A 9036-nucleotide genomic window follows, 5' to 3' on the forward strand; every position below is an offset into this window, starting at 1 on the left:
CGCTACTGGCCGGGCATGACAGCCTTTCAAGGGCAAATTCAGCTAGTTGGGGCCAAAGGTCAAGTTTCGTTGCCCAGTAGTCAAGGGGATTGTCTACCTCAGTTGGCAGGGTGCTGTCCAAGTAGGCCCAAGCCTGTTGTTTGAGGTCCTGCTCCAGGTCCACCTGATGCTGCTGCTGCTGCGGCTGGTTAGTAGTTTCCTCACTGCGCTGGTGAAGAAAGCTACTCATCATCGACTGCAGACTGAGGCAGCCGCTGCTGGTGGAGCTGCCACTGCTCCTACCACCCCACCCCTCCCCTGCTGCCATGGCAGCGGAACGCGAGCGCACAGGGCCCACAGTGTCTGAGGATGGACGTTGGCGCACAAAGGCAGAGACCAACTGACTACATAGGTGGTTTTTATAGTACGTTATTTTGGCCTCCCTCTCAGCAGGTGTGAAAAAGGCCACCATTTTTGAACGGTAGCGAGGGTCCAACAAGGTGGACAGCCAAAAGTCATCCCTCTGTCTGATGGTTATTATTCGGCTGTCGCTACGCAAGCAACCGAGCATGCTATGGGCCATTTGTGCCAAGGAATGCGAGGGACTCCCTGCCTCCATCTCCACAGCATACTGCCACGGTGCGTCTGGGTCCTCTGTCTCCTCCTCCTCCTCTACCAGATGCTCCTGCTCCTCCACTCCTGTCCGCTGAGTGGAAAAACCACCCATTTCACTCAATAATTCCTGAGCACCAATGTCCTCCTCTACCTCCTCCTCTTCTTCCTGTCCTGCCCCCACAGGGGTCATGTGGCGTTGAGATCTGTGCGCCACGTCTACCGCACCCTGACCAGCCATTGTTAACAGCATTTGTTCCAGGACGTGCAACAGAGGAATGACGTTGTTCATCCCATAGTCCTGCCGACTCACGAATAGCGTGGCCTCCTCAAAGGGCCTGAGCAAGCGGCAGGTGTCACGCATGAGCTGCCAATGGCTGACATCTAAGTTACACAGGGGAGTACCTTTATCCGCTTGTAACATCAGGAAATCGGTGATGGCCTTTCGCTGTTCGTAAAGGCGGTCTAACATATGTAGGGTTGAATTCCACCTTGTTGCAACGTCGCAGATCAGGCGATGCTGTGGAATTCCGTTCTGCCGCTGCAGCTCAAGGAGGGTGTGCTTTGCGGTGTAGGAATGGCTGAAATGCATGCAAAGTTTACGTGACATTTTAAGGATGTCTTGCAGTGGGATGGTGGATTTTAGGAACCGCTTGACAACCAGATTGAACACGTGAGCCATGCATGGCGCATGGCACAACCTTCCTTGACGCAGAGCAGACACCATGTTCTTTCCGTTGTCGGTCAACATGGTTCCGATTTTCAGTTTGCGCGGAGACAGCCATCTGTCGATTTCTCTGTTCATTACACTCAGAAGTTCCTCCCCTGTGTGACTACGTTCGCCAAGGCATACCAGGTGCAGAACAGCGTGACACCGTTGCGCCCTGCACATGTGATATGCCGGTCGGGTAATGGGACTTGGCACGGGGGTAGCGGCTGAGGACACGGCGGAAGAAGAGGTGGTAGAGGCGGACATCTTTGCTGGACCAAGGACGTGCAAACGTGGAGGCAAAAGCGGCGTGACCTGTCCAAGTTGCTGGTGCGGCTGTGCCGGCACCACGTTCACCCAGTGGGCCGTAAATGACATGTACTGTCCCTGACCGTAGTTACAGCTCCACACGTCGGCGCTGCCGTGCACTTTGGCAGAGACCGACATGCTCAAAGACTGGCCCACCATCTCTTCTACATGTGAATGCAGGGCTGACACTGCCTTTTTGGCGAAGAAATGCCGGCTTGGCACTCTCCACCGCGGCTCGGCACAAGCCATCATTTCTCAGAAAGGTGCTGAGTCCACCACTTGGAAAGGGAGGGACTGCAGCACCAGCAACTTGGACAGGAGGACGTTCAGCTTCTGCAACGTCGGGTGCGTGCTCGCAAACTGTTGTCTCTTGGAAACGGATTCCAAGAAAGACTGCTGACGGAATCCGTGTAGAGGAGTAGCAGGAGAAGGAGCATCTGAACGAGCGGAAGATGCCAACGAGCGACAACTCCCCTCAGCAGAGGTGTTGGAGCCTTGACTGGCTGATAGAGGGCGATTGACGTCGGGTGACGGAGCAAGTAACGGAGCGGGTGATGGAGCGGGGGCTGGGGCAGGCAGAACCGCCGTATCTTTATCACGGTTTTCCCAGGCCACCGAATGGCGACGCTGCATATGCTGACGCAACGCTGTAGTCCCAACATTGGCCCCCTGGCCACGCTTGACTTTCTGGCCACATAGTCGACATACGGCTACATTTACTTCCTCGAGCGGCTTGACGAAAAATTGCCACACCGCCGAGTAGGAAACTTTGCCCCCGCTACTCCTCACTGGCTGACTGCTACTTCCTCCGTGCACACCGGCACCACTACTGGCCGTGGTGGTAGGCTGCAGTGGAGCTGGTGCTCTACTCCGTGGCCGTTTGGCTCCACTGACACTGCTGCGACCCTGCTGCCTCCTGGGCAACCCACCGACTGTTTTGCTCGCTGGCAAGCTGGCACCCTCTTCTCCTGATGATGCGGAAGCAATAGCCTGATGACGACGAGGCTGCCAAGTGCGATCAGCCTCATCATCATCAATTAGGGTCTCCGCGTCACTACTAGCCCCCTCGGCTGCGTGTGGGTCAGGAGACAGACCTGTCTCTAGACCGGCTACCGAGCCACTCTCCTCGCCAGTACTTCTTCGCCTGGCTGCTGAAGAGGCGGATGTCTCCCCCCGTTCCTGACCGCCCTCTGTTAGCTCTTCCTCACTGTACAGTGGGGCTGAGCCCACAGCATGCGATACTTCGCTTGGTGAGGGAACACCAAAGGACAGGGGCAGATCGAGGACACGTGATTTCAGTGGGCTTGGTCCCGGGCCATGCCAACTAACGGTTGTGTCTGACGTACCCACCGACCGTTGGCTGTAGGTGTCAGAGGTGACCTGGGAAGAGGAAGACGACCGAGTCAACCAATCGATGACGGCAGGGTTGTCGGTGGAGACACGACCGCTGGATGACACCGGGAGCACTGGCCTCTGGCTGCGACTAGTGCTGCCTCGACCCCTTCCTCTGCTGCCACGTCTGCTCGCTCCTGAAACATTGCCTCCTCTGCCACTCCTCTGCGTGTTGTCTGACATACTCTTTAATTCAATAAGCACCCCAAAAATAAAACCGGATTTAACTCTTTGAACGTACAATAGTGGTTGTGAAGCAGAAAGTCAGTTTATTTAGCACAATCGGTCAATTGCAGCTTGCCGTTGGCTGTAAACTGTACGTTTATGTCACTGGAATGCACTAATCACCCAAAAAATATTACCGCCACCCGGCGTGTATATGGATTTAACTCTTTGAACGTACAATAGTGGTTGTGAAGCAGAAAGTCAGTTTATTGTACACAATCGGTCAATTGCAGCTTGCCGTTGGCTGGCAACTGTACGTTTAGGTCACTGGAATGCACTAATCACCCAAAAAATATTACCGCCAGCCGGCGTGTAAATGGATTTAACTCCTTGAACGTACAATAGTGGTTGTGAAGCAGAAACTCAGTTTATTGTACACAATCGGTCAATTGCAGCTTGCCGTTGGCTGGAAAATGTACGTTTCTGTCACTGGAATGCACTAATCACCCAAAAAATATTACCGCCAGCCGGCGTGTACATGGATTTAACTCTTTGAATGTACAATAGTGGTTGTGAAGCAGAAAGTCAGTTTATTTAGCACAATCGGTCAATTGCAGCTTGCCGTTGGCTGGAAACTGTACGTTTATGTCACTGGAATGCACTAATCACCCAAAAAATATTACCGCCACCCGGCGTGTAAATGGATCTAACTCTTTGAACGTACAATAGTGGTTGTGAAGCAGAAAGTCAGTTTATTGTACACAATCGGTCAATTGCAGCTTGCCGTTGGCTGGAAACTGTACGTTTGTGTCACTGGAATGCACTAATCACCCAAAAAATATTACCGCCAGCCGGCGTGTAAATGGATTTAACTCTTTGAACGTACAATAGTGGTTGTGAAGCAGAAAGTCAGTTTATTTTGCACAATCGGCAAACTGCAGCACCAACTGTGCACGACAGCCACCAAAAAAAAAAAGGGTGTATGTCACTTTAAATTTTCGATTCTTTGATAGCTGTGGCCCTAAGTAACGATTCTGTGTCCCTGAGTAACGATTCTGTGTCCCTGAGTAATGATTCTGTGTCCCTGAGTAACGATTCTGTGTCCCTGAGTAACGATTCTGTGTCCCTGAGTAACGATTCTGTGGCCCTAAAGTCTCTGTGGCCCTAACTCTGTCCCTTAATACACACAGGTCTGTCTCTCTTGAATGACCGGAGGCTAATGGAGAATTCTAAGATGGCCGCGATTTATAGCTCCACCATTACACAGTGCTGGCTGGCTGCTGATTGGCTAATGCGATCACATGTCATGAATGCATTATGGGTCAGCGCGCCTTGTCTGCGCGCCTTCCCAGAGATCCCCGCCCCATCTTCTCTGTCCATTTTCTCCGTCGCCACACATGTCGCCGCCATTTTTGGGAAAATTCGATTCGTGCATCCGAAGTTTGCTAATCTTCGGATTCGTCGCGAATAGAATTTTTACAAATCTTCGGAACGAATTCCACTTCGTCATGTTCGATTCGCTCATCTCTACTACTAACCCTTGGAGTGACCTTACATATGTGTACCAGTGTTTCTGCTCTCTTTTTTCTAGAGATCCTGGTAAGAAGATGACACTTCTAGATATTTGGTGACCTGGGAGTACTGCATGCAGATGTCATAGCACACAGCATTCAGATCTTAAGTTGATTGGCCTTTTTGAACCTTAATTTGCCGCTCGGAGTGGACTTTTTATGTTTGTTCATTTCTTTACTCTTATTTTTATGTAAAGTTGTCTTTGAATTTTTGGTCACGCTGTGTAGTTTATTAATTTTCAAGGTGAAGTTTAATATTAGTTTCTTATAAAACAATCTGTTTTTACATACTGTAAACAGGTATTGAGATATCATAATTTGTAACTGTTGGTATGGTGACATTTTAGTTTGTGCACTAAGTTATTCTAGTTCTATGGTTTTTGTACCTATTCTATTTTGTTCAAGCTTTGTTCCTGTTCTGTTTTATTCCATTTCTATAGTTTGTGTTTCTGTTCCCTTGTTCAGTTCTTACAAAAAGTCTGTACTTTTTTAATCACCTTTCACGTGCCAGTTTTTTTCATAGTTCACCAGCCTGTGGATTGGTGCTTTAAACATGGGTTGGAAAATAACGGGTGAATTCAGTCAGAAAGTGACCAAAGCCAATGTCATCATAAATCGTCCTTGTAGATGTATACTCCCTGAAAACACACACATTCATTTGCATAAAATCAATACCCAAGGTCAAAGATATGACCATAGCAGCCACTGGGGCCTAAGGGCAGATGAGATCTACCTGTGGTTTGTAAAAAAAAAAAAAGACCCCAATCCAATTTGGGGCATTACAGAGCAAGAACTATTCCCTGTGCATCAAACTGCCCAACCCAACCAATTAAAGTACATTATGTGACTGTCATTGGTTCTACTGATAGACTGACCACCACAGGCTCTCACTAGAGTTGCTATTCAGCCACTAGTATTTAAACAGGCTCATATTTGTTATATTATGGTAAAGAGCCTTATGTAAAGGGGGCTATAGTACTGTACATCCAAATCCAAAAGATTTCTTTTGTTTTTGAGGTAGCTGTTAGTTTTTTATTGCTGTCTGTGTCTGTATTGAGCATGGGGGGTCATCCTCCCTTATTGTCCTGGTGGCAAGTGTGGATGGGACAGGAAGAAAATCTAAAATTTTACAGAGTTAGAGAGGAAATTGTCTAATGGAGGCGCCTGTTCTGGTGACAACTGGGCTTTCTTTTTAATTCAGAGAGGTTTCCTGTGACTTCTTATGTAGCTTGGACAGGATGTGAAGGAAAATCCACCTAGTGGGACAGGTTTGAATCCCCCCCAATCAATTAAAAAAAACACACTGTTTGCCTTTTTAAATATTCTTTAATTCTGCAGTATTGGTTGCTAACCAAAAGTGTTTAAAGGGATTGTTATAGGCCAGGTATGACACAGAGTTCTCTACTTTGCCAGCAAGTTGGGTGCTCTTATGAAAACTTTGCAATGGAACCTTGTGATTTGCAGTAGCTTCCTATCAGGGAATGCTGTTCTTATAATTATGCATGTAAAGTTTTGCGCAGAGCAGACCTGATCCTCCTCTTCTCGCGTTCCCCACCAGCGCTCCTAACTCCTCCCTCCTGCCAAGTGCCCTCAGAGCAAACAGCTAGCTTACACCCAAGCCACTCCTTAGCCACTTCTCTGGCTTCCCATTCACACACAGAGCACCAATCGGCCCTCTCTTCATTGGCTCACTGGCTGTGATTGACAGTAGCGGGGCCAATAGCTCCCGCTGCTGTCTCAGCCAATGAGGAGGGAGAGTCCCAGGAGAGCCTCTGCTCTCATGCACATCGCTGGATCCAGAGAGAAAGTATTAGGAGGGGCTGGGGGGAGCTGCACAAATAAGGTTTTTTTTACCTTCATGCATAGAATGCATGAAGGTAAAAGACCTTGAGCCTTTACAATGCAGTCTTTAAGACAATGCAATTTTGGTAAAAATGTTATGTTTGTCAGAATCAGATTTACTCATGTACAGCCTTGATAGGCATTTTAACGTCTATGTCCAGCCATAATGTTATATTTTAGTTTTGAATAGAGTGGGGAAGGACCAGCCTCCTGTTGGGTTTTCACTGCTATCTGGGGTCATTTAGAGATTTCACCCCATTTCCTGTTGCAATGCAATGCAAACATAGGCATAACTTTTATTAACTTAGATAGGTTGTTCAAATTTCACATGTTGGTTGAGTAACGCTTCCTCTATAAAGGGGTGTCCATCTTTCTGACTTTCCTGGGCCACATTGTAAGGAGAGGAATTGTCTTGGGCCACACATAAAATACACTAACAATAAGGATAGCTAATGAGCACAAAAAGTCAGGCAGACGACACATGAATGATCACTGATAGAGATAATGTACCTGTGAGTGATAAACCTTCATATTTTTTGTAGTATTTTTTATTATAAAAGTAAAAGAGGGCGACATAAAACAAGTGCGATATTTGACATTGTTTTTGATAAACTAACGTATTAGCAATTAGATTTAGTAGCAATTCTCAATGAATTCTCAAGGTGCAAATATTTTGGTTCTAATTTTGCCCTTTGTATACTTCATCCTTGAAAATAGTTGCTCAGAAATATAGGTGCTGCCTAAAACTGATGACATGACTAAGGCATGATTGTGAAGAGTGGGATATTTTTCTTTGGGAAGATAAAACATAAAAGTCCAGTAAAGAGACACTGTCACATTTTTCTTTGGCTGCATGTGTTCTCTAAGTGTAAGTGCATTTTTTCAAAAATGTATTAAAAAAAATCAACATTTTACGTAAGTTTCAGATTTTATGTTGGGCAGCATTCATACCCGTCTTGGCTTGAATGTGGCACGTGGATAGCGGGTTGGACAACCCTACTCTAAAATAACTCTTCTTCTTTTTCATTTCAGGTGAATAATGGATTCAAAGCAGAAGCAATGTGCCATCATTGAGTTCTTGAAGGAGGGATTCAAGCTGTCCGACATCCACAGAAGGCTACAGAATGTTTATGGAGACTGACATGAAAAATGTGCACAGATGGATGAAGCTGTTATAAAAGGGAAAACCAGCACTAAAGACAAACCATGCAGTGGGATAACATCAATGTCAAACAACCTTCACCTGCCGTTTGCAAGAACTCAAGGACGCTACATTGCTTCTGCTTGGAATCCATTATTTACCTGCAATGAAAAAGAAGAAGGTGAGTTTCTATAGAGGAAGAGTAATGCTACCAACATGTGAAATTTGAATGACTTATGTAAGTCAATAAAAAAATGATGCTCACTTATGCATTACTTTCGGTATAGTTCTCGTATTATTTCTGTCTATGTCCCTGTTGAAAATTTTCCCGCACTTCCTGTCTATGAAACCATTGCCACAAATACAATAAGTGAGCAGAAGTCTCTGTACTGGAGCACCGGATGGCAATAACCCGGAAAGTGATTCCAATCCATTCCCACTCTATCCAAAACTGGCACAAAAAAAATCTTAATTATCCCTATATATTATATTGTTTTATCTTTGGACTGGGCAGCTACCCTGGCTGACCCTTCCTTGTTACACCACTGAATGAGAGGTTGCCTAGTTCATAATACACTGCTCAAAAAAATTAAAGGAACACTTTTTCAGTATAGGATCAAGTCAGTTAAACTCCTGGGATATTGATCTGGTCACTTAAGTAGCAGAGGGGGTTGTTAATCAGTTTCAGCTGCTTTGGTGTTAATGAAATTAACAACAGGTGCACTAGATGGGCAACAATGAGATGACCCCCAAAACAGGAATGGTTTTACAGGTGGAGGCCACTGACATTTTTTTCCCTACTCATCTTTTCTGACTCTTTTTCTCTAGTTTTGCATTTGGCTAGGGTCAGTGTCACTACTGGTAGCATGAGGCGCAATACCTGGACCCTACAAAGGTTGCAAAGGCGTGCAACTCCTCCAGGATGGCACATCAATATGTGCCATTGCCAGAAGGTTTGCTGTGTCTCCCAGCATAGTCTCAAGAGCATGGAGGAGATTCCAGGAGACAGGCAGTTACTCTAGGAGAGCTGGACAGGGCCGTATGAGCTCCTTAACCCATCAGCAGGACCGGTACTGTTCTTTTGTGCAAGGAGGAACAGGATGAGCACTGCCAGAGCCCTACAAAATGACCTCCAGCAGGCCACTGGTATGAATGTCTCTGACACAACAATCAGAAACAGGGCGCTACGTCCTCTAGTGGGCCCTGTGCTCACTGCCCGGCACCATATGTGCCATTGCACACCAGAATTGGCAGATCCACCACTGGCGCCCTGTGCTTTTCACAGATGAGAGCAGGTTCACCCTGAGCACATGTGA

The sequence above is a fragment of the Staurois parvus genome, unplaced genomic scaffold, assembly GCF_062004578.1.
Source record: "Staurois parvus isolate SC_StPar_1 unplaced genomic scaffold, SC_StPar_1.0 ptg000186l, whole genome shotgun sequence".
Classification (NCBI taxonomy): Eukaryota; Metazoa; Chordata; class Amphibia; order Anura; family Ranidae; genus Staurois; species Staurois parvus.